At 41.8% G+C, this 24,398-nt stretch overlaps 1 long non-coding RNA gene across 1 annotated transcript in view; it reads left to right on the top strand.

The window, feature by feature from the left end:
• LOC124789751 overlaps positions 1 to 23,382 on the top strand; it is a 470,212-nt gene extending 446,830 nt beyond the window's left edge. Inside the window, exon 3 of the long non-coding RNA XR_007016161.1 lies at positions 23,098 to 23,382. This is a non-coding gene — a long non-coding RNA (uncharacterized LOC124789751). The remainder of the gene's footprint in view (positions 1 to 23,097) is intronic.
• Positions 23,383 to 24,398: the final 1,016 nt, after the last annotated feature.

The raw sequence follows: 24,398 nt of genomic DNA, 5'->3' as shown, positions 1-24,398 counted from the left end.
TGTGGTCGTGCATTATCCTGTTGAAATATGGCTGCGGCCGAGCCCTGAAGGTAAGGAAGGACAACTGGCTCCAGCACCTCGGATATGTAGCGCCGGCTATTTAAAGTACCGGTAATGCGTACTAGAGGCGTGAGAGAGTAATATTCAATACCGCCCCATACCATAATACCCGGTGCAAAACCAGTGTGGCGGTGCATAATGCAGCTGTCCAGCATCCTCTCTCCACGGTGTCCCCACACTCGAATCCGACCATCGTGGTGCTGCAGACAGAAGCGTGCCTCGTCAGTAAAGACAACGTCATTCCATTCTGCCGTCCACGTCCATCTGTCATCACACCATTGGCGACGGAGACGTCTGTGGTTCTGCGTTAATGGTAGACGAAGCAATGGTCGTCCTGCGGACAGACCACTCTGCTGTAAACGGCGTCGAATGGTACGCGCAGACACTGGATGATGCGTTACAGACGCAATGTGCTGTGCTATGGTTCGGGATGTCACTGAGCGATCCGTCGCTGCCATGCGCACAATTTGCCTATCAGCACGTGCAGTGGTGCACCGAGGTGAATGCGATCGACCACGTCGGTCCGTCGTACCCTCCTGCATCCAACGGTCACATATCCGCATTACAGTTGTTTGCTTTCGTCCAACACGACTAGCGATTTCTCTGTATGATAATCCACAATCTCGGTAAGCCACTGAAATTCTAATCAGTTGCATATATCATCGCTGCAAACCCATGGTGTAAATTTCACTTGATTCGGATGCTTCCTTCAGGGTGTTGCATTTACGGTGGCCGGCAGTGTAGATTACACTTTCCTAACATTCTTCCAAGACGAATCACAGCCTGCAATCTGCTTTTCCTACAATTTGTTTCTTGCTCTCATTCCACTTTACAGCGCTACGATGGTTACTATAAGGTATTTTACAATAGTTCCTGTTTCTCGTGATTTTTCTCCAACAGTGTACTCGTACGTTACTGCATTATCTTGTCTACTTACGCGCAGTACATTTATATAAGTTCGTGGTCAAAAACGACTCCCAGCGCCTATCAGCAATCCTCTGCAGGTCTTCCTGCAGTTCGCTACAGTCTTCTGGCGTTCCTACTTTCTTACAGTCAACCCCTTCACCTTCATCTTTATTAATGCACAGATCCACTGTGTGTAAAGCAGGTAGAGTCTCCCAGCTGAAGAGACGCCTCTCCATTGTGAGTCACAAGTTGTGGGAAAACATGCAAAGAATTGTAGCAGCCTGGGTGTCGAAGGTCACTAAGCTGTAGAGGGGGAGGTGCGGTAGGGGATGGAAACGATACTGCTGGCCAGCGGTGGCTAGAAAAATACAGCTGGAAATTAAAATACCTGCATTCAACTTGTGCTGCAACATTCGTAGTGCTCTGTTGCTACAGATATGCCCCTCAGGAGTATCACAAGGGAGCCCCGCTGACGGCTGCGGAAGTCATCTGCCAGCAGCGTGGTTGACTGTGATGTCCCTGCAAAGCCTTGCTGATACTTGTTTAGCCCGCTCAACGATGCATGGCCCAAATTGTCCAGTGCCGCCAACTGCGTACTATCGACTCTATTCAACTGTCGAGAAGTGTATGCTACAGGATGTTCTTCAGTGTTTGCCACGTAACTCAAAACACATCCCAATGCCTGACTGGAAGATACAAATTCTTAATTGTAGCCCAAAACAACTGTCATTGTATTCTCTTCAATTCCTTGAATGCGTACTGGCACTCCTTGGACCACTCCAGCTCTATGCCTTTCTTTAGTAGCTGTGTAAATGGTCTCCCTAATTACAAATTTTTTACAATAATCTGCAAAACTAAAAGATTTGTTTCACTCTTAAAAGTTCCTAGGAACTAGAAAATCATGCACTGCCTTTACCAACCTTTGGTCTTTCTCAATCCCTTCACTGTTATTACCAGCCTCAAGAACACAGCTCTGTCAGAAACAAGATGACACTTCTCAGTACTTAGTGTCAAATGTACTGCACGTAACGTTTTAAAAACCTCTCGTAACCATTGTATATGCACCATCATATCGTTTGAAAAACAATTATATCATCGATGTATACTATACATTACCGAGGTTTCAGTAATCTTAGCACTCTAACAACCGCTGAAATGTTGCTGGTGGATTTTTTTTAACCCAACATTGCGAATGACCTCAGACGACGGCAAATGCAGTCTTCGGCCGCTCGTGTAGAAACGTTCCTGCACAGACCCAAATTTTCAATAGTTTCAGTGATATTTGGTATCAGATACATGTCTTTCACTGTATTACTGTTAACATGCATGAAGTCACAGCAAAACCGATATTTCTCAGACCCTTCAGGTATCTTCGTTTGTGTAAACACCATGGTGGCGTCACATGGACTAGTGCTCTCCCTTTTTGTTCCATCTGCCAACAGAAGTCTAGTAAAAATCTTCCTTGTTTGGTAGTAAATACGAAAGTATATGATACGGTTTATGATGTTATGATGCTTCATTCACTACAGGAATTCGATGTTATATCACTAAGTGTTGTTGGTAATGTGCGTTGAGAAAAAGACAAATCCTCAGGTTATAATAACAATTCCTCCATTTCCGCTGTTTTAGTTCCTTCCAGATGCTGTGCCATCTTACGTAAGCAGTTTTAGCGGCAACCTGCATTTGATCACGGTGCACTCTTCCTGTGTCCCAGTCATCCACATCTAGGGTATCTAGTTTAGCTACCAACGATCCCTTGGTCGGCTTTACCTCACCAGCGCCAAAATTATCTACATTTATAGCTATCATTTTCCCTTTCACCTCTCCCCTCTGTGTGTATGATGCATCTTCTCACAAAACAACGCGATGTGTCCAATAAACCATTTTCTGAAATTGATTCTAGCATAACATATTAACAGGCCACTCCGGTTCCACACTCGCTCAGAACAACTTACCAATAATACCATGCTAATTAAACCACGGTGATGTTGTGTGCATTTCAAGCGCTTCACCTCTTAAGACAGACGAACCTTACAAGAATATTTCACTGACGACAGTTTCCTGTAGCTGGAACATGTCCGTCTAAGTTCAACCACACCGCAACTTGTTTAGCCCGCTCAACAATGCATGACCCAATTTTCCCAGTGTCTCCTTCTGCGTACTCTCAACTCTACTCGACTGTTGAGAAGTGCGTTATCAGAAAATGTAACCATAGGATCATACAATATCCTTCGCTTACAGGAGACACGACTTCTACATTTTGCTGAAAATGTGCTGTCCTTACTTGAAATTTCAATATTGCGGAATCGAAAGACTCCACTTTACCGTCTCACACCGCAAGCAAAGTATAGTGCTGTGGGTTCAATCACCTTGTCACTTCCCACTGACAAATGCACCCCTATGTCCAACCAACCTTATATACGACATTTGCATATGTACATGTAGCATCAAAATGTACTGGGAACAAAGCTAGGAGGTTTTGGGGTGCCCTATTCTGTTTAACTCATGTCAGTTTCCACTTTGTTTACTCTTACTGTCCCTAAGTCACGTTGACGGTGTCCACAACACTACACCCATTACACTGAGGCTGCCGACATTGCCTCTGGACATGCCCTTCCAGCTACATATATAGCACCTTCTCTAGAGGAAGAAACCGCTCGCTTACCACATATGCTATATCAGTTTCCTCAAAATTTGTAGCCAACCTGACAGAGTTCTAGTCTTTCTGGGTTACTATCCCAACCCTTCTAGACATATCAGGTGGCAGGTTTCTCAAAAAGATATCTAATGGCCTATGTTTGGCTTCTTGGAGTACGACTCTATTAGCCTCATCTTTCTCCCCCATCTCGTACGTCTGCATGTTCATCTTAAGTATTCTGTCCACAAAATTTTCTGCTGACTAACAGCGCTTCTTCGTTAAAGTACTCAGCTGCTCGAGGGAAAATCTCGACTGTTGTATTTCTTATATCTCAGCAGGAGATCTTGTTTCAGCTCATTAAATGATTTGGCGTTGCTTAACTACACTGCACAAGTGACATAGGTTTTTGCTTCCCCCACCAAAACTTTGCTAATCGCAGATCAATCAAAAAAGACATTAGGTCTTCAGTTGACTTTCCAAGGAAGTTAGTGATCAAATGCGTCGTGTTGTATTTACCAGACGTCTAGATTATTCAGCTAATGCTAATTGTTCAAACTTAGCTGCAAGTTGCCCAAGTGAGTATGTTTTATCAGCCCTTAATTGGGAAACCTCCTTAATCAATAACTGCACAGACTTTCTCCCAGTGTCTGTGTGTTTTAGGCTCTGTCACTGTGGAACCTTAATCTCCACTACGGACTAAGTATACAAGAGCAACAATCAACAATAACACATATACTGCAATAAATCTGTTACAACCTATGTCTCATCGTAGGCCGTCTCGACTCCGTGGATTGTCTAGCCACATGACCGCACGCACGGAAATTAAATTGCTGCCACTGAATCAGTGCCCAGTGTAGAATGGCCTAGCAAATTACACTGACTAAATCTTGGTGTGGAGGCACAGCCACGCTGACAGCTGCGATTTTGACACTTGTTTAGCCCACTCAGGAACGCGTGCTCCAGTTTACACAGCTTGCTCTCATGCGGCATGTGCCAGCAGCGCATCAAACTGCCACAGTTCTCATGGAGATCATCAGGACCCAGAGGAAGAGCTCGCCCCAGACAGGGACGAAGAGAAGGCTGCCCCTGTATTGGTGTGCAGGCGTCTGCGTCGCCCCGGACATGAACCATTTTCTCCCATGGCAGAAGTTGGGCTGCTTCTGGAAAGGGCCTGGAAGCGGTGGATTTAGTGCCGGTGGATTTAGTGCCGGTATCTGGTTGGTTGGTTGGTTGGTTGGTTGGGGAAGGAGACCAGACAGCATGGTCATCGGTCTCGTCGGATTAGGGAAGGATGGGGAAGGAAGTCGGCCGTGCCCTTTCAGAGGAACCATCCCGGCATTTGCCTGGAGTGATTTAGGGAAATCACAGGTACCTGGTCTGGCAGGCATAGCGGCCCAGAGCGGCGTCAGGTACTTGTTGATTCATAACCCAGTGGTGGCTGTTGCGACCCTTGCGTTGTGGTGGGAGTTGCCATGCTGCTCATCTGTGCTGAAATCAACAAGTATTTATACTTGTTAAGCCATGTTTCTTTTGCTGGAGCAGTGCTTCCAACCACATACGAATCAACATTCTAGGAAAGAAACTGCGTCCATTCTATCAGTTTATTGTTGTTCACTGGAGCAATGAAGGGTGCCTAATTGGTGAAAACAAGCCCAGGACATTCCCATCTCTACAGAATTTGTGTGTCTATATCGCTGACGTTAATCAGTTGTAGATTTACGGAACATGTTTTATGATCACCTATTATGAGCCGGCAGGTGTGGCCGAGCGTTTCTAGGCGCTACAGTCTGGATCCGCGCGACCGCTACGGTCGCAGGTTCGAATCCTGCCTCGGGCATGGGTGTGTGTGATGTACTTAGGTTAGTTAGGATTAAGTAGTTCTAAGTTCTAGGGAACTGATAACCTCACCAGTAAAGTCCCATAGTGCTCAGAGCCATTTGAATCTATTATGACGTTTTTAGAGAACGAAGATCTCATCTATAAAAATGAACATGGGTTCCGGAAACAAAGGTATTGCGATCTCTCTGCTCACTTCGTTCGTCCCTCAAATGTAGAGTGTCGTAGACATCACCGCCCAGGTTGATGTCGCGTCTCTTGGCACAAAAAAATGGTTGAAATGGCTCTGAGCACTATGGGACTTAACTTCTGAGGTCATCAGTTCCCTAGAACTTAGAACTACTTAAACCTAACTAACCTAAGGACATCACACACATCCATGCCCGAGGCAGGTTTCGAACCTGCGACCGTAGCGGTCGCGCGGATCCAGACTGTAGCGCCTAGAACCGCTCGGCCACTCCGGCCGGCCTCTTGACACAGATATTGACACAGTGCAGCACTGTTAACAGCTATTATCGGACCAGATTTGTGACTGGATTCAAGACTTCCCTTCAGACAGAACTCACAACGTCGTTCTTACTGGAAAAAATATACATACATGAATATAATTTCTGCAGTATCCCGTGGAAGTGTGATAGAACCAGGCCCACCCTGCTGCTGCACTACGCTTCTGTTACGTTGCCAGCCGGCCGGTGCGGCCGAGCGGTTCTAGGCGCTTCAGTCTGGAATCGCGCGACCGCTACGGTCGCAGGTTAGAATCCTGCCTCGGGCATGGATGTGTGTGATGTCCTTAGGTTAGTTAGGTTTAAGTGGTTCTAATTTCTAGGGGACTGATGACGTCCGATGTTAAGTCCCATAGTGCTCAGAGCCATTTGAACCATTTGTTACGTCGCCAGGATCGCGAGATGCGGCCCAGCCAACCTCATAATGGGTCAACAGGCCTGCTGAGAAATCGATGTACCGATGCCTCAGCGCCCATGGCAGCCATGGCACCATGGTGCCCTTGGCCTTCGACACAGCCTTAGCAGAGCTGTCATTTCCACATTAGCACCCAAAAAAATAGCGGCGGAACTCCGAAATTTGCTAGATTAACTTTTTGGATAGGGTGTTGAGGGTACAACTAAATGGCAAGTATTTTATGTCAAATAATGAAACAAGTACAGAACTTATTTGGATGTTCCAAGAAGTGTCTAACAGGACTGGTCAAAGATGTGCAAGTTTTTTAAGTTAACATCAGATGCCATTTTTCCGCAAAAGTTACTACCACGAATATCTAGTTACGTCACCGTGAACGGGAGTGATCCAGGTAAAACAGAACATACACCGAAAACCATCACTTCAAATGTAGAAGACAGATCAAAGCACACTTTAACATGAGGTCTGTGGGATTCATTACTAACGACATGTTGGAGATTCTTTCATTAATATTTCCTTTCGCACTCAGATTTGATCACACAGAAAGAAACCCATTGAGCAAATAAAAAGTAAAAATTACATTTACAGGATCACAAACGTTAGTAAATGGTTCTTATACTACAGAATAGACATCCAAAAGTCTTGTAGTTTATTAATTATACACGAATTTCAGTGACTGCACAACTCTAAACTGCAATGGTGGTGTAACTAGACAGTTCATTTATATTGTAAACACTATTCCTTGTGATACTCCAGAAATTACCTTCACATCTATCCTTCACATCTATCTACTTTGTCCCGTTAAGAATGAGGTGTTGAGTTCTGTCTGCAAGGAAGTCTTGAATCCAGTCAGAAATCAGGCCAGATTACAACTGTTGACAGTGCTGCAATGTATCGAATGTCTTTCTGAATTCAAGAGAAGCGGCATCAAGCTGGGCGGTGATGTCTACAATACTCGACAATTGATGGACCGACAGGATGAGCAGAGATTTCGCAAGATCTCTGTTCTCGGAATCCATGTTGATTTTTACAGACATGATTCTCGTTCTCTAGAAACATCATAATAGCTGATCATAAAACATGTTCCATAGTTCTACAACAGATTGACATCAGCGATATGGGCACACTAATCTGTAGAAATGGGAATGACCTGCGTTTGTTTTCAGCCACTAGATACTCTTCGTTGCTCCAACGAACTACGATAAACTGCTAGAAGCGACGCAGCCTATTTCCTAGAATCTTACAATTCTCATCCCGTCCACACGTCATTCCATTATTAATCTATTGCAGTCGCTTTTCTATTCCACAGACACCTATCTCAGTATATGCTGTTTCGGAGTTTGCACAATAATTCAAAGGGGGAACCGTATTACTACTTTTCGCGGTGAAACAGTTTCTGTAAACCCAATTCCATTTCGGTGGCAATATGGTTACTGAACGACTGGGATGGTTTCAATCTGCTTACTTAAACTTCTGGGGATTTTAAGTTAGAACTATAGGCAATATTTTACTTTAAAAATCAATGAATGGTGCTGTCATTGCATTTTTAGGATTAATTTCGCATCGTTCAGTTTTTCTTTATCAGCTGGGCTTTGACTTCCCTTAGATCTGTGAGGACGCTCTCTTTTATTTCGTAACAGCACACTGACGCGGCTGAAAATCCGCAGTGGATCTTTCCCATTTCTTAAAACATTGCTCGAAACATGTGTCTCCTAGGCCTATTGGACAATGTGTTGGAATTTTATCAATTTGTCCTCCACGCCTTAATTCTCAAATCTGAATACTTGATGTTCAATCCTTAGACACTCCGCAATTTGCTAAGCAAAAATCTTTTCCTACCTTTTTTCGTACTCCTTAATACTTCTTGTAAGCACTGATGACACCACAACCGTATGATTACTGACGCCCTTCTCTACGTAAACTGATTGGTAAAGTTCATGTCTATATGTTGATACGAATCCTAAGAAGTTATCCTCCGAGATGGTTCTCTGATTATTGCTCTAAGTAAATTTCGGACAAGACACTGCAGCAAATCTACCGACTAGAGTAGAAAACTTAAAGTGAATGAACTTGAGTGTCGTCTTAGTTACGTTATGGTCCCATCAAATTTTGTGTGGCATGTTCTACACACACGAATGCTATATCAAAAACACTGGTTTGATGCAGTCTTCACGATTATCCTGGGCAACCCTCTTCATCTCTACAAAACAACTACATCCGACATAAATTTGTTCTTATTTTGTTGAAGCCGTGGTCTCTCCCTACAGTTTTCCCCTGAGACTTCTTAATTAGTTATTCGATCTACCCATCTAATTTTCTACATTCTCCTGTAGCACAACAATCAATAGCGTCTATTCCCTTCCCTTCTATTCCCTTCTTGTATGAACTGCGTTCGTCCATGTTTCACTTCCGTAAAAGGCTATACTCCATACAAACAGCTTCAGAAAAACTTTCCCACTCTTGAATTTGTATTTGAAGTTAAAAAATTTCTCTTTTTCATGTACACTTCTTTTGTTATTGCTAGTCTGCATTTTATACCCACACCACTTCCTCCATCGACACTTACTTTGTTGCCTAAACGGCAAAACTCATCTACTACTGCTAGTATCTCATTTCCTAATATAATTCTGTCACCATCGCCTGATTTTTTCGAATACACTCCATAGCATTTATTTCACTTTGTAACAACAACGACGCTGTACTATTGTACATATAAGTAATTTTTTTTCTTCTGATTTTTCGATAAACTAGTGTAATTGATGTTCTGATTTCATTTCTTTTTTGTTTCATGTCATTGTGTCAGGAAAACTGTAAAAGAGTTTCAATGTGAATATTAATGTTTATGTCAAATGTCAAGCAATATTGTAACAGAATTGAAATGTAAGAAACGTTGAAACTGTTGTAAGATGTTTAAAATTGTAACTGTGCGTCTGGTCCATACGTAGGCAATGTGCTAGGATATGTAGAATGCAAACCCTCGGGTGAATCCCCTGTCTGTAATGGAGCGGTAAAAGGTGGATGGCAGGCGAGCGCGGGAAAATGCACGCGGGCACTGCACGGCACAACGGGTTCAGCAGTAGTTGTTGGAGTTTTGCACTGGTTTGAGCAACACCTTCTGGGGCGAGGAGGCTCTCCTGGAAGACATAGCTTCACTGAGCCTCGGGTATGCCGTCCCAACGCCCACACAGCATGGCAAAATTCCATAGGCACTAAATGGAAAAGTATTGCGACGCTAAGAAGAATTAAAGTGCCGATACGTCAAGAGCCATAGCTGTGGTTGTATGTGTGCTCTGTGCCTCGCCATCTCGCCGCCCGCCAGCCGCCGCATCGATAAAAGCGGGTTGAAACTTTTAGTACTGTATTCGTATGGACCATAGAGTGAACTGTTCAATAATAACCTAAATTTTACCAGAACTTTCCCCTCATTTAATTATCCTCACAACTAACCTAGGTAGGGTCCTTTCCAAATGTTGTGCAATCCGAGTGTCCCGAAATGAAAAATTAAATTTTTGTGTTAATGATAATTACTTGCAGACCTAGTTATGTTAGAATGGTGTTTAAAGAACTGTTTTGTTAATGAACCAGTAAATGAATAACGAATGTCTAACGAAGTTGAAAGATAACTTTAATATTGATGTAGTAATGAAGTTTAATTATTTAGAGACAGATATAAAGGTATTTAAATGAGAAGTAAATAAGATAAAAAGAGTAGTAACTCATATACTGGAAATCTTGAACGCATGATAATTTCAGTAATGAATTTTTTTAATATAGTGATCATAACAGTTTCAGGGTTCCCCCCCCCCCCCCCCTTTTTATTCATTTGAATTCTGAAGTGTTCCACATTGGTTTGACCAGCAAAAGTTAAAGTCAATATATAAGTCAAAATTTATCAGTGTTTTATCTTTATCAAAATTGACATTTTGTGTGTGGCTCGAAAGTGCTATTCCTAGGGTAACCTATGCCCTATTTTAATCAGATCAATAGACAGTATAGAGCCTTGTAGTATACATTATAGTGCAGTGTTGTGTATTCATGATTTTTTTCATAGTACAGAACGTGAAACTATCAGTTCAATAGATTTTCTGGTTCTAAAATTCTACTATATTATGCAGTGTTACTAGTTGTTGTTTTGCATGAATATACATCAACTTGTACAGGGAAGAAACTCTGTTAACGCCTAATTAGGCTGGCGACCGTATTATTATCAAATTGGTAGCATCTTCAGTGTTGCTTTTGGTACATACTGACGTGTAATTGCATTTTGAACTTACTTGACGGATCATTGTTAGTACAGAATGGGTGTAAGTCTGATTTGCCACCATTCAGGTACACGCGGTCAATACCTATACGAAAATCCTGTCTCATAAGGTGAACCCCGCTCACTTACCATAGTACAGGCTTTAATGAGTATTGTGTGCCCCACGCGCACGTTACAACTTTTGTTGATGTTCGTCTTGTAAACTTCTTGCAAGACCTTAATCATTCCACTGAAGTGTTCTTACAAGGCCTCTGCTGTGTCTGACGGAATTACAATGCCATCGTCGAATCTCAAACATTTGTAGCTTCTCCTTTACCAAAATACTACTTTTCATTTACTGCCTGCTCAACGCACAGATCGAATAAAATCGGAGATGGGCTATAACTGTCTGATACCCTTTTCAACTTTCAACTTTCATTAACTTAGATTATCAAAACTGAAGCCGGGTTTCTCTAAAAGTTTTAAATAACTTTTCGCTCCCTGTATTTTACCCCAGAAACTCTCAGAATTTCGGCACAGTCAAAAGCTTTCCACAACTCTAAAAATGCAATGAACGTAGATTTTTCTTTATTCTGTCTGCTCTAAATCTTGGGGTCAGTATTGCCTCGCGTGTTCCTACATTTCTGCGGAATCCTTTAATATTCACACCTATCAGCACCTTCCTTATTTCCAAAAGGAACTGTTAAAGTCTTCTTGAAGTCCGAAGGCATTTCGCCTGTCTGATATATTTTGTATAAAAGGTGGAATAATTTTGTCAAGTCTGGCTCTCCCAAGGATCTCAATAAATCTGAGGGAATTTCGTCTGCTCCAGGAGACTTGGTATCTCAATATTCACGCAGGTGCTTGTCTTTTCTCTTAACCTCGCTTTAATTTTCTTAATCGCTGCATCTCTCTTTCGCATAGTTATCCATGTTTTTCATCTATCCATACTGCTTTGAATTTTTGGATTTACCGTAAGCCACATTTTTAGGCGTCTGTATTGCGTTTTTGCTCCTTCATTTGTAGCATTCTAAAATTTTCTCCTTTCGTCAGTGAGATTCAGTGTATCGTGTGTTAGCCAATGCTTCCTACTAAGCCTTGTCTTTTTTTCCATTTCGATCCTCTGATGTCTTCCTTTTTTTTATCTACCAAGGCTACGTATTCGTCTTCTTTTGGGTGCCTTACCTCTGTTTATCTTAATCGTTGCCTAGTGCCCCGTTTGAAATTTTCAGTATTCCAAATCAGTAGTCCAATCAATAATCCGTCGTTCTTTCGACTTATCTGGTCCCATGTCCTTAACGTCCTACCTTCCTGCTATTTCCTCAGTTTTAATCTGCAGTTCGCAACCGATAAATTATCGTAAGAGTCCATATCTGCCGCCGGAGCTATTTTATAGTTAAAAATCTGATTTAAATCTCTGTCTTAACATTATGTAATCTATTTGGACTCGGGTCATCAGACGATGGACTCCTAGCCAACGTCTTTCTCAATCACATTGAAAACAAAATACATGAAATAATAGTAAGACCCAAACAATACAGGATACTATATTGGTATCGCTATGTAGATGAAATATGTCTTCTCGATGAAATACCCAGTCGCATCCAACGACTCCACAATGATATAAACACGGTTCACCCCAAAATAAAATGTACCGTAGAAACAGAATATTAAATTTCATTGACCTCACAATACACAGAAGCAACAACCAACACCAGTTCTCAATTTCCGAAGAATCACCACCATCAACACAGCCATACACAAATACTCTAATCATCCTATTGCGCCACAACTAGCCAGCTTCCAATATACGCTTCACAGACTGAACAAAACTCCATAAAGCGAAGACTACTACAAAAACGAATTGAATTCGAACAGAGACCTTTAGAGAACAGATATGATACAAGCAAAATTAAATCAAAATTAAAGCAGATGTGTGTGAAATGTGTGTGAAATATTATGGGACTTAACTGCTAAGGTCGTCAGTCCGTAAGCTTACACACTGCTTAACCTAAATTATCCTAAGGACAAACACACACACCCATGTCCGAGGGAGGACTCGAACCTCCACCGGGACCAGCTGCATAGTCCATGACTGCAGCGCCTTAGATCGCTCGGCTAATCCTGCGCGGCACAAGCAGATGATACACTCACACTTACAACAAAGCAGTCCACAGAAGAGTCAACAAATTCAAAACACAAGGAAAAAAATAGCCTACAGAAAAGATAACTCAATACGGAGAAAACTAAGAGCAACCCACACAGGCACAGACAAACACAACACATCTGGTATTTACCAACCGACATGTCAAAACTGCAAATCAATTTGTATAAGACAGACAAGCGGAAGAATTAATGGCAGATACATGGAACACAAAAGAGCATTAAAAAGTAACAGCTGTCAATCTACATTTCCCGAACACCTTGTGGATATGAAGCACAGCCCAAGAAATATCAACACTGACTTGAAAATTCTCTTCCCGGCGGGGTCAGGGATTTTCTCTGCCTCGTGATGACTGGGTGTTGTGTGACGTCCTTAGGTTAGTTACGTTTAAGTAGTTCTAAGTTCTAGGGGACTGATGACCATAGATGTTAAGTCCCATAGTGCTCAGAGCCATTTGAACCATTTTTTTTTGAAAATTCTCAAACGCAGCAACAGCCCCCACAAAATCTGTTAATTGAAGAAAACTATCAAAAACAAATGCCATAATTGAAGGAAAAGAAGCACTAAATGAATACACAGTTCTCTGCAATGGAACTCTGTTCTTTGCCCTCAAAGAACCATCACAAGACACCAACCCAAAAGGACCCCAAAATAGCTTTCCAAAAACACACACGCTTCTACATAGTACTAGTTAACAGTAGGCATAACCATAACACACTTCGATGTAAATTTTCGAAGTAAATAACTGTTTTCCAGTAAGTTCTGTGTGGTTGCAGATTATGAAAAAAAAGCTGTGAGACAAAACAACTGCATTAAATTACACAAAATCCAGGAAATGTACAGCATGTGGTAATAAGGTACATAAAAATTTTTTTATTTATTTTCCAAATATGTAAATACTGTCTTAAGAACTCGAATTCATAAGTATGCAAGTAGTAAAAAGCACTTTCCTGTCTTGTAGAAGATAACAAAAGAACCCACTGACGAAACTTCACCAAGGCATGCCTAGGGAATAAAATGAAAATTAAAAAAATAGTTTATTGCTCAAGGCAGACCCTCTCCAAAAACAGATCTATTTGGAACCTTTCAATTTATTGCACGTATACAGATTTTTTCAAGGTTTTTAAACCAAGTATTAGAAGGGATTAAATTGTGCTTCGTGCACAATTTTACCCAACAGTTTCCTCTTTCATTCCTTTTCCCTAGTCAATATTCTCCGACTATTTTCGCTCTTCGTTTCCTTTCTACCTATTTCTTAAAAAATTATTTCTGGGTTTATTAGAGTCAAACTGTGGTTACGTTTTGGATTACATTTGTATCAAATGATCAAGTGAATGTAGCTGCTTTCGAAACCCAAATGTTTGTGTACAAGTGCTGTATTTGCGATTTAAATAACGCCTCTTCCACAGATTAATATACCAGCAGACCCACTTACCACATAGTAACAGAGGCAGTAAAAAGCCAATAAACTAGGCGCATTAGTATACAGAATGAAATTTTTCCTTCTGGTGGAGCCTGTGCTGTTAAAATTTTGTGATGATTTTGCATGAATGTCGCATAACCTGGCCTACATTTTTAATAAGAAGCTTCACTTTTTTTTGTTGTCACTATATGACCCTTCGCTTTGATGCAAACAGCCCATGTATCAATACATTCCATAGAAGACAATCTCAAAAACAGATGAAAGTTTTGAGTCTAAATGGGATTCGAGCCCATGTCCATGCCGTCCACGAATAGTGCTCTTAAGGACTAATCTATGCTGCAACGCTTCACATGATCTCCTTGCTGTTTTCAGAACCTTGCCGACTCTTTGCTGCATTCTTTGTCAGTCAAGCATTCTCATAAAAATGAGCATTACCGATTAAAACGAAGAGCAAGGTTTACAACGTCAGGGAAATCCGAAGTTTTAATCTTTGATCAAGACTCGTCGCTTTTCCCTTAAAAGTGACTTCATACTGATAAGAATGATTACGGAGTAATAATGCATTCCGTTCTATATTCTTCGAGGTCTTCGCTTCTTAAACAGCATACGCAGGGAAAGAGATTTTAACATCGTAACGTTTCTTATGACCCCTCCAGCACCGAACTGAAAATGAGCAACATTATATCTTAATACTGTCAACGTAATGGTCGAGATAAGATGGTATCGTAAAAACTTGTATTCATATATGCCTGCCACACGCGGCTGAAAAGGAACGATTCAGGACGATCCGTTAAAGCAGTCGAACAAGAAGGGACGCAACGGTCGTTAGCGCTCCTGAAATAAAATGGCGCTTATCGTAGTACCCATTAAATGAGGTACGGTTCTTCATGGCACCTCTATTGTTAACGCAGTGCTGCACAGAGTCTTAAAAACTCTTACCAGTGGAGACCTAATTGTGAATTGAAGAGGTGACCCGAACAGGAGTTGAAGTTCACTTTCTCGCAGTCAGATGCTCGTAATTATGAACAGAGCGGCGACACGAACTTTCATTGCACAGGTTATTAAGAAAGAGCGCTCGTCGGCTGTTGGCGCGTTCCTCTGCAAGGTATGTCGTAAATGAAATGGGCGGAACTTCCAGGCTGAGAAACTGCGTTTCAGGCACGGTACACGAAAAACTTTACAAAGCGTCTCACTTTATGAGTTGAGAAAGTCCTCGGGGTCATGTTTACGCTCTGTCAGACGCGGTACTTGTAAAGAGGTGGTACATTCTTTCTAAAAGCACAGTTTTGAGTCGACACAAAACTAGCTCCCATAACGGTATTTACGTGCAACTGAGGATGTGCTACATATTATCTTGTTTTGTACTCACTGCACCTTTGAATGTTGGCACACAGCGTGTAATTATTTCTGTAGAGGAGTCCAATTTAATTAGTTTCCCCTCTCTCTGCCCTGTTCCGTCTACCGACGTTGTGACACAGAAGCATTATTGCGTTTCTTTGGGCTTAACTGACTGGAAATAGTAACGCTCCTCTTTGTTGTTTTACCCTCGTGCTACAGCACTTTTTTTATTTACTGGTATAAACCATCTCATCACTGAAAACATCATTCTACAGTTTGTTTTTACAATGGAAAGTATACATTAGTTTAACTCCTACTCTGGTACCAAGTTACAAAGGCTTAACGAAACAAATTTCACAGTCATAATATACTGAAACGACCAAGCAAGACGAAAATTTAACACGGGATACATAGAGGTAGTGTCCTATAAAAATCTTACTTGTAAGACAGTAAAAAATCACAAAACTCCGTCGGTACACATTTGGGATATTGGAAATCCAATCCATCTTAATGACTACGTATATGAATTAACAATAAAATGTTAACAGGTTACCTTCCACTTGGAAAGAGGGTGCACTCAGCGACTATTTTCTGGTTTATAAATTAGAGAGTGCAGCAATCATTCGTCATTTTTTAGATTTTATTATGCAAATCCAGATTTCGGCAAATGGATAGGCATTCTCAATGCACTGTTTTCTATTCTCGATGCATGTACGTCCCTGTTGTTCGGGCGTCAATCACGTTTCTTTGAATTTATAAGCCGTTTTCAAGACTACATACAGAGCCGCTACCATTCGGAACGTCATGGAACTATATGGCGTCAGACGGGAATATTCCACGATGTTCCACAAATTCCGCATTCTTTCAACTGAAACTGGCCGAGAACAGACGTGTTGCAGTTCTTATTTGACAACCCTAGTACTTGAAAGCACATTGATCAAAAATGCAGTATCCGTATTTGACTCATAGCGAGACAAACATTGTTAGTTTATCACATCAAATGATGAGCCAAAATGTTTTGACCACCTACTACGTTGTGTGTTGGCCCATCTTTGGAACGCAATGGTTCAAAATGGTTCAAATGGCTCTGAGCACTATGGGACTCAACTGCTGAGGTCATAAGTCCCCTAGAACTTAGCACTACTTAAACCTAACTAACCTAAGGACAATACACACATCCATGCCCGAGGCAGGATTCGAAACTGCGACCGTAGCGGTCGCGCGGTTCCAGACTGTAGCGCCAGAACTGCTCGGCCACCAGCGGCCGGCGGAACGCAATGCAGAAGCCATTCTGTGCGGTATAAATTCGACAAGACCTTGCTAGGTTTCCGGAGATATACGGCACCAGATTTCTATGCATGGATCACGTAATTCCCGTGTATTACAGGCCTGGCGCCTAGTGTCGCGACAGAGATGTTTCATCAGGCGAAACTGTGGGTCAAGAAATTGTTATCCAAGACCTCAACGTTTCTTCAGTATCAGATCACTGTAGAACGGTTTTGGCATGCTGACATGGACAGATGTCTTACTAGAAAACGTCACCGCCATTGGGAAAGACGTCAAGCATTAAGGGATTCACCTAGTTACAGTGGTACTGGGCACTACACACTGAAGTTCGAATAGTTTGGTTCGAGCCCCTACGTGCTGTGGCACGAAAATATATATACTTGTTACACTCAGCTTAATTGAGTGGGCCAGAGATGTGGCTGGTCTCAATGTTTCGCTACGTTTTCGTCATAGGGTAACAGCTCACACCTGTCGTAAACTCAGTTTTTAAGCTGCGATAAAATATGAAAAAACAATCCAGGCAGGTACTGCGGCGAAATTTAAAATATTGAGTCACTCACGTTGATTTAAAGTTTGAATAAGTAGTTTATTTTTCTTCGATATATTCACTAATCACCCAAAATGTAGTCTGAGGGGCTCTGACGTAAAGGAGGTCGTTAACAACTGATGCTACAACACTTTGGCTATGTTTTCGTCATAGGGTGCCAACTCACACCTGTCGTAAACTTATTTTTCAAGCTGAAATAAAATATAACAAAACAATACCGACAGGCACTGCAGTGAAATTTAAAATATTGAGTCACTCACGTTGATTTACAGTTTGAATAACTAGTTTATTTTTCTTCAATATATTCACTAAACACTTAAAATGCAGTCTGAGGGGCTCTTACGCAAGGGCGGCCGTTAATAACTGATGCTGCAACACTTCACTATAAAATTCATGTGTCGCGATCACAGCACTCGACAGTCTGTTCACAATTCACAAAATACACTCTTGTATGCTGTCCTAAACGACAATATTGTGCTCCACTTGATCACTTTCAAACGTCATTAAATACATACTTTTCCCTAAACGTGGCTACCAACCCATTACCCCCAGTTGCGCGGCACGTTCAGCTCTTAGCGTCTCTCAGAACCAACTATCCACAAAGACGGCCGCTCTATCCACCTTCGAAGCGACTGCCTAATTCAAAAAAATGTTTGACAAAAATTACGAATATTCTAAAACCAAACGCAAAAATATATATGATATTTTGAAAAATATGGAAATTTTCCGCGCTCTAACAATTCAAAGTCCAGTTTTTTGTATCTACCACCGTTTTTTTCACAATTAATGTTCTAGTGGCGTGATTTTGTTTTTCCCATATTTTTCGATACTAAACATAAATAAACAAATAAAAATACATTCTTAAATACTCACCTACCTCTTTAAACTTTAGACCGCTGCCGCTAGTTTCGTCTCTTTAAATTTATTTATTATCAAAAACACAGTTTCCCTCAGTCGAACCCCATATTCCGAGGCCGGCCGGGGTGGCCGAGCGGTTCGAGGCGCTGCAGTCTTGAACCGCGAGACCGCTACGGTCGCAGGTTCCGATCCTGCCTCGGGAATGGATGTGTGTGATGTCCTTAGATTAGTTAGGTTTAAGTAGTTCTAAGTTCTAGGGGACTGATTCCCTCAGAAGTTAAGTCCCATAGTGCTCAGAGCCATTTGAACCATATTCCGACTTCTCATTCAAAAATGGTACACACTATGCTAAATCGGCTATGATTGCTCGATCCAGCTCTGCTAGCCGCATCGTAAACACTTTGTTCATGTTAATCGGCCAAAAGATTGCTCTTGAATTTCATAAATTTACAATTTTTAAAACAACAATAACTTATAAATTATTACTTATTTCTGTGACGCTGTCCATGAGTGCCAACTCGCACCTCCGTGTCGCGCTTAGTTTTGTTTTTATCAGTTTTTCTCTTGAATATAAATTCCTTCAAGTGCGATAACGACCATACGCGCCCCTGCCAAGCGCTCGGGTTTTTCGAAGGCCGTGTAGACGCTAGCCGCTCGACACGGCCCCGTAGCAACCGCCAGCCACGTGCTCTGCAGCGGGGAACTGCCGCTCTAATCTCCCGCCACAGCTTGCACGCTCACATAGTTCACTTAGTATCACAGGTGCCATTGAAGTCCAGATCAAATTCCCCCATAACATAAAAATCCCCCCCACCAGCTTGCGTCCTTGACGTGATGCATGTTCTTACCAGCCATTCGCCTGGATGGCGGCGTATCCGGACGTGACCAACGACCTGGTGTCAGGGTCGTAACTAGGCAGGGACAACCAGGACATTCCCTAGCGTCCGAAACAGCACAAGAGTCTTTCCCCATACCGGGTGTCTGTCCTAAGAGTCGTCGGACAAATTTTATGTGGTGTTTCAGCAGATATCTGCAATTTCTTTTTCCAACGTGCAGATAGAGTCAGCCCAAACAAATACTTCTCGTCACGTTTTCCGTGCGAGGCCCAGAATCATGGAAGGTGTCGGTTTGCTCCCCATTACACCCAAAATGATTTTTAAATTGGAATTTTACGTGGTCATTAAACAGAGTGGTAGCCTAGTGCATTATTCGTTTCATCGATATGTATTAACAGGAACAGTGAAACACGAAGCATAATCATTACTCCAACAGCGACTAGCAGCGTCTCCCCACTGCAGCAGCAGTCTGCTGGAGTAATGATTATTCTTCGTGTTTCACTGTTCCTGTTAATATATATCGATAAAACGAATAAATAAAAATACTATTTTCCTACACCTCTGTCGAATGGCAACGTAAAATTACACTTTAAAAATCATTTTTATTCTAACTGGAAACACACCAACTCTTCCCATCGAAACTGGGAGTTGCACGAAAGACGTGATGAGTAGTACCTCTTTGGGCTGACTGGAGCTACACGTTGCGAAAAGAAAATTTCAAATGTCTACCGAAACATCAGAGAAAATGCGCCTGACGACACTTCGGAGAGACTGTCCGTATTAAAAATAATCAAATTTGGTTTTAGTAGCCATACTGATGTAAAAAAATAAAAAAAACTGAGAATCATTTAGTCATCTTCAGCTAGCAGATGACGGAGTCTTTAGGACCTCTGTGTGAACGAAAGCAGAAATATTATATATAACTGAATTTGAAATGATGAGCCGGTCGGGGTGGCCGAGCGGTTCTAGGCGCTTCAGTTGGGAACCGCGCTGCTGCTACGGTCGCAGGTTCGAATCCTGCCTCGGGCATGGATGTATGTGATGTCCTTAGGTTAGTTAGGTTTAAATATTTCTAAGTTCTAGGGGACTGATGACCTCAGAAATTAAGTCTCATAGTGCTCAGATCCATTTGAACCATTTCTATTTCGCCTTCTGGTGAAAGATCCTTTTGAGGTGGTGGTCCCGACGATATCATAAACGACCTGTTTAAACGTAACTATCGTTAATTACGACTGAACACAATGTAAACTGTTCTTTAAGATTGAGATGTTATAGTTCTAGTTTATTTACGTCGAAACACCCGCGTTATTATGTTGCAATGTTATTTGCTTATGTTCACGAAATACTATATACATACATAGTGTGACGCACCACACACACAAACACACACACACACACACACACACACACACACACACACACACAAACCCACCTACACACACACACACACACACACACACACACACACACACACACCAGAGATTTTCTCACATGGGAAACTGTATACAAAGATAGCGGTATCACGAATATAACAGTGCCAAGGAACTTCCCTCTCACATATATTACAAGGCGTACAGTGATGTAACAGTTGAAAATTTACAGAATATAAACGTTTCATTACTTACAGTTTACGTTCAGTTGTATTAATATGAGTGTGAGCACGCCGGTGTATTTTAGTGTTGGGTTTCATAAGAAGTACTCCCTATGACTGCAACAACATGCGAACAATAACCCAATGAAAAAAAGCATTCCATCGATAACAGAGCTCATTGATCGATTTAGTATAGATCAGATGGGTAGATCACATAACTAATGAGGAAGTATTGAATAGGATTGGGGAGAAGAGAAGTTTGTGGCACAACTTGACCAGAAGAAAGGATCGGTTGATAAGACACGCTCTGAGGCATCACGGGATCACGAATTTAGTATTGGAGGGCAGCGTGGAGGGTAAAAATCGTAGAGGGAGACCAACAGATGAATACACTAAGCAGATTCAGAAGGATGTAGGTTGCAGTAGGTACTGGGAGATGAAGAAGCTTGCACAGGATAGAGTAGCATGGAGAGCTGCATCAAACCAGTCTCAGGACTGAAGACCACAACAACAACAACAGGATCGTTACATCACATACTGGTGAATTGTAATGCATTTACAAAATATGTTACAAATGATTAGCTGTTGGGTGGTCTGCTTCCTTATCTACCAACAGCAAGACTACTTTCGCTATACTTTTTGGACGCACGCAAGTCTACTTCAGTCGAAATCATCGTCAGCTCCGTCCACAGCATGAGCAACATGTTTCCACGAGGTAGCTCATGTTCACTGAAAGTTTTTCCAACCCCGTCAAACGTTACCCGTGGTGCCTGCAGGAACGTCCTGCAGGGTCAGTCATAAGAGGAACATCTTGATCATCGATTTATTTCCAAGAGGAGTAACGATCAATGTTACTGTGAAAGACCACTGGAGTTGGGGCGAGTCATTTGGATGACCAGAATAATCTGCGCGCATATTTCTGAACATACGACATATTTTCAATCAGTATTACCATCGGAGGTGTTTACCCAACTATACTGTAATAGTGATTGGTCTCCCATCGATTTGCATCCCCCTCAGTATTTTCCCAGAGACGGTAAGTGTAGACAACTGTTAAACCGAAGATCCAGCGACAAGTTTTAGTGACGGTAGATTCTACAGTTTGAGCAAATGAAACTGGCTTGGAGAACAGAGTTCCAGGGTGCAAAGAAACACGACAGAGGAAAGCAAATACAGTACTAAACTGACTATAGCAGATGTTGACAGTGACCACCATTCATCTCTTGGTACGTTTAGTACCCGGTCAGCAAGTTGCTGAAGGGGATCGAAGCTAGACCGCTGGAATTGCTGCAGTCTCATCCGAAATGTTCTGTTGCATTTGTTGAAGACTATGACGGTAGTTACGATACAGTTTACACTTGAGAGCCCCCACCCACAAATTAATCGCACGCTAACAGATCAGGTCACCTGCGCGGTCAGCTAGAATCGCGACCATACTGCCGTCTGCTAACAACTCTGTCAGCCGTGAATATTGTGTAAATGTGCTCCAAAGTTCTGCCTGCTACGTGGGCAGTTGCTCCACTCTGTTGGAAATAACTGTAGGTCTTTTCCTTCTCCGCTAATGCTGCCACACATTCACGTGCAATCGTATCCACTCGCCCACCCCATTTTCATTTGACCCACCCCGTAAAAGATGATCGGACGGATACAAGTGGCTGAATTCAGATCGTGAATATATTACTTAATAAGTCAACGACAGCTTTGTCTCTTCCATTAACGATTTTTAAATAATTTTATTTTCGCTGTACTTTATGCGATGTTAACGAGTGCTGTTGTGTACGCCACATTATTTTGTTTTATGGCTCTGAGCACTATGGGACTTAACTTCTGAGGTCATCAGTCCTATAGAACTTAGAACTACTTAAACCTAACTAACCTAAGGACATCCATGCCCGAGGCAGGATTCGAACCTGCAACCGTAGGTATCGCGCGGCTCCAGACTGTAGCGCCTAGAACCGCTCGGCCACTCTGGCCGGCTATTTCGTTTTTAGTCTGACTCTACAGTAATTTTTAAGATACAGTGTTTGTGCGATTCTTTTTCGGTTAACATTACTGTACGTGCAAGAACCTCCAAATAGTTGTTTTCAGGGGAGATCACATATGAAAAAATTGTCTTTGTTATATGCGCAATCTAAGAAGGTTGTCGGCTGACGAGAGTAGCTAGATAGATCGAAACCGAATGCCTCTGAACTGACGCAATGAACGCTACCAATTCCACCTCGCAGACACGACTGTAATTAACGGGTTCAACAAAGATATATTACGGTAAAGCCTGAAACGAACTATTGCTCAGAACTATACGAGTACTAGATGTATATTACAACCTTTATTAGAAGAAGAATTGCAATAGATTCACAAGAAATCTGCTTCACACTATACTATTAGTGAGTTAATAGTTCACTGTTTTGTGTTTAGCAGTGAAATTAATTTTAATGTCATCATTCTTGTTTCCTTTCAGGTAAGTTCCTGCTTCTCTAGTGACGGGATGTAGGCAGCTCTGAAAACCAAGGAACTAAAACGTCAGCAGTCACTGAGTCGTCAGTGGAGAGAGAAACCGTAATGTTAACTCAGTCACCGTTTTTCGTCGCCGCAAACAAGCCTTCGTTCAGGTTGTAAAATTCCATATAACATTGTTACCGATATATGCTGCAGCAATTAAATTTAAGTTTATTATATTTTCAGCTGTGTACTACACCGAAAGATGATCAGATGTAACTATCGCCTCTCCGCTGTACAATATCTGGCCCCGGATTCATGACGAATTATATTTGTTGTGTGTAAACTGTTTTTTTTTTTTTTTTCGTCAGAAAATACCCATCCGTTCAGAAACCTCTGATTCCTCTATATACAAACAAATAAGAGGTTTCGAAACTGGGGGAGATGAATATGTTTCAGACATGTTACTGAAAATATCGTCCATTTACATTCACGCACAGTCGGCATATGTGTGCTATTGATTGTGTAATACCTTCAAAACAATCATGTGTTTCTTGAATAATGGTTGCAGGTCTATCCAAAGGGGCAAACCAACCCTTCTGAAGTGTCTGTCGGTGTCTCGTACACCAAATGTTTCATCCTGCACCACGAAAAGAAATCGCAGCAACATCTCTGAAACAATATTCATCACACGCCGGTCTGAAAACCGTCTTTGAACACCACTAGCGTCAAAATATTCATGGAAAACTACTGGGGGAAACGATGCAGCTGCGACGTTTTTGTCACATAAGGAAGTGACTCTTTTCATCTCCTCTAACAACTCTAAAATTCTGCATACGTAGTTCTTTTTAAATCATAATATACGTCTATATTACCACTACAAGAAATCGATTGTTCGTGAGCAACAGATATTTGTAATTTATTTCACCAATCGACTGACTGAAAAATCATTAGAACTGGAACATTGGCACACATTAAAACGGCAGTAAGAGCTACCCCATTAATGGCCTGGAATTTAGGATAATCAACACAAACCTGGGGGTGCCCTGACGACGATATGCATTCGATACCTTCAAGATATTTGTTCAACAACTTCAAGGCGCACCGTATGTCGAACAGAGACTTTAAAATGGTATGAAACAAAAAATTGGTTTTCATTCACATATTTGTTTGTTTAACAACAATAAAGAACTGTTCATCTATTCCTTTCGGAAAACAGGGAACTTTGGCAATATATTCAAGTGTGTTGTCGTTCTATAGTGTCGTAAAATAGTTTGCTGGATTAACAATAGGAAGGTGAAGTTTCAGGAAAGACAGTTGTCC

This window comes from Schistocerca piceifrons, chromosome 3, assembly GCF_021461385.2.
Source record: "Schistocerca piceifrons isolate TAMUIC-IGC-003096 chromosome 3, iqSchPice1.1, whole genome shotgun sequence".
Lineage (NCBI taxonomy): Eukaryota > Metazoa > Arthropoda > Insecta > Orthoptera > Acrididae > Schistocerca > Schistocerca piceifrons.
Note: the sequence above shows the minus strand (reverse complement) of the source record. Positions and strands in the feature narration are given on the sequence as shown.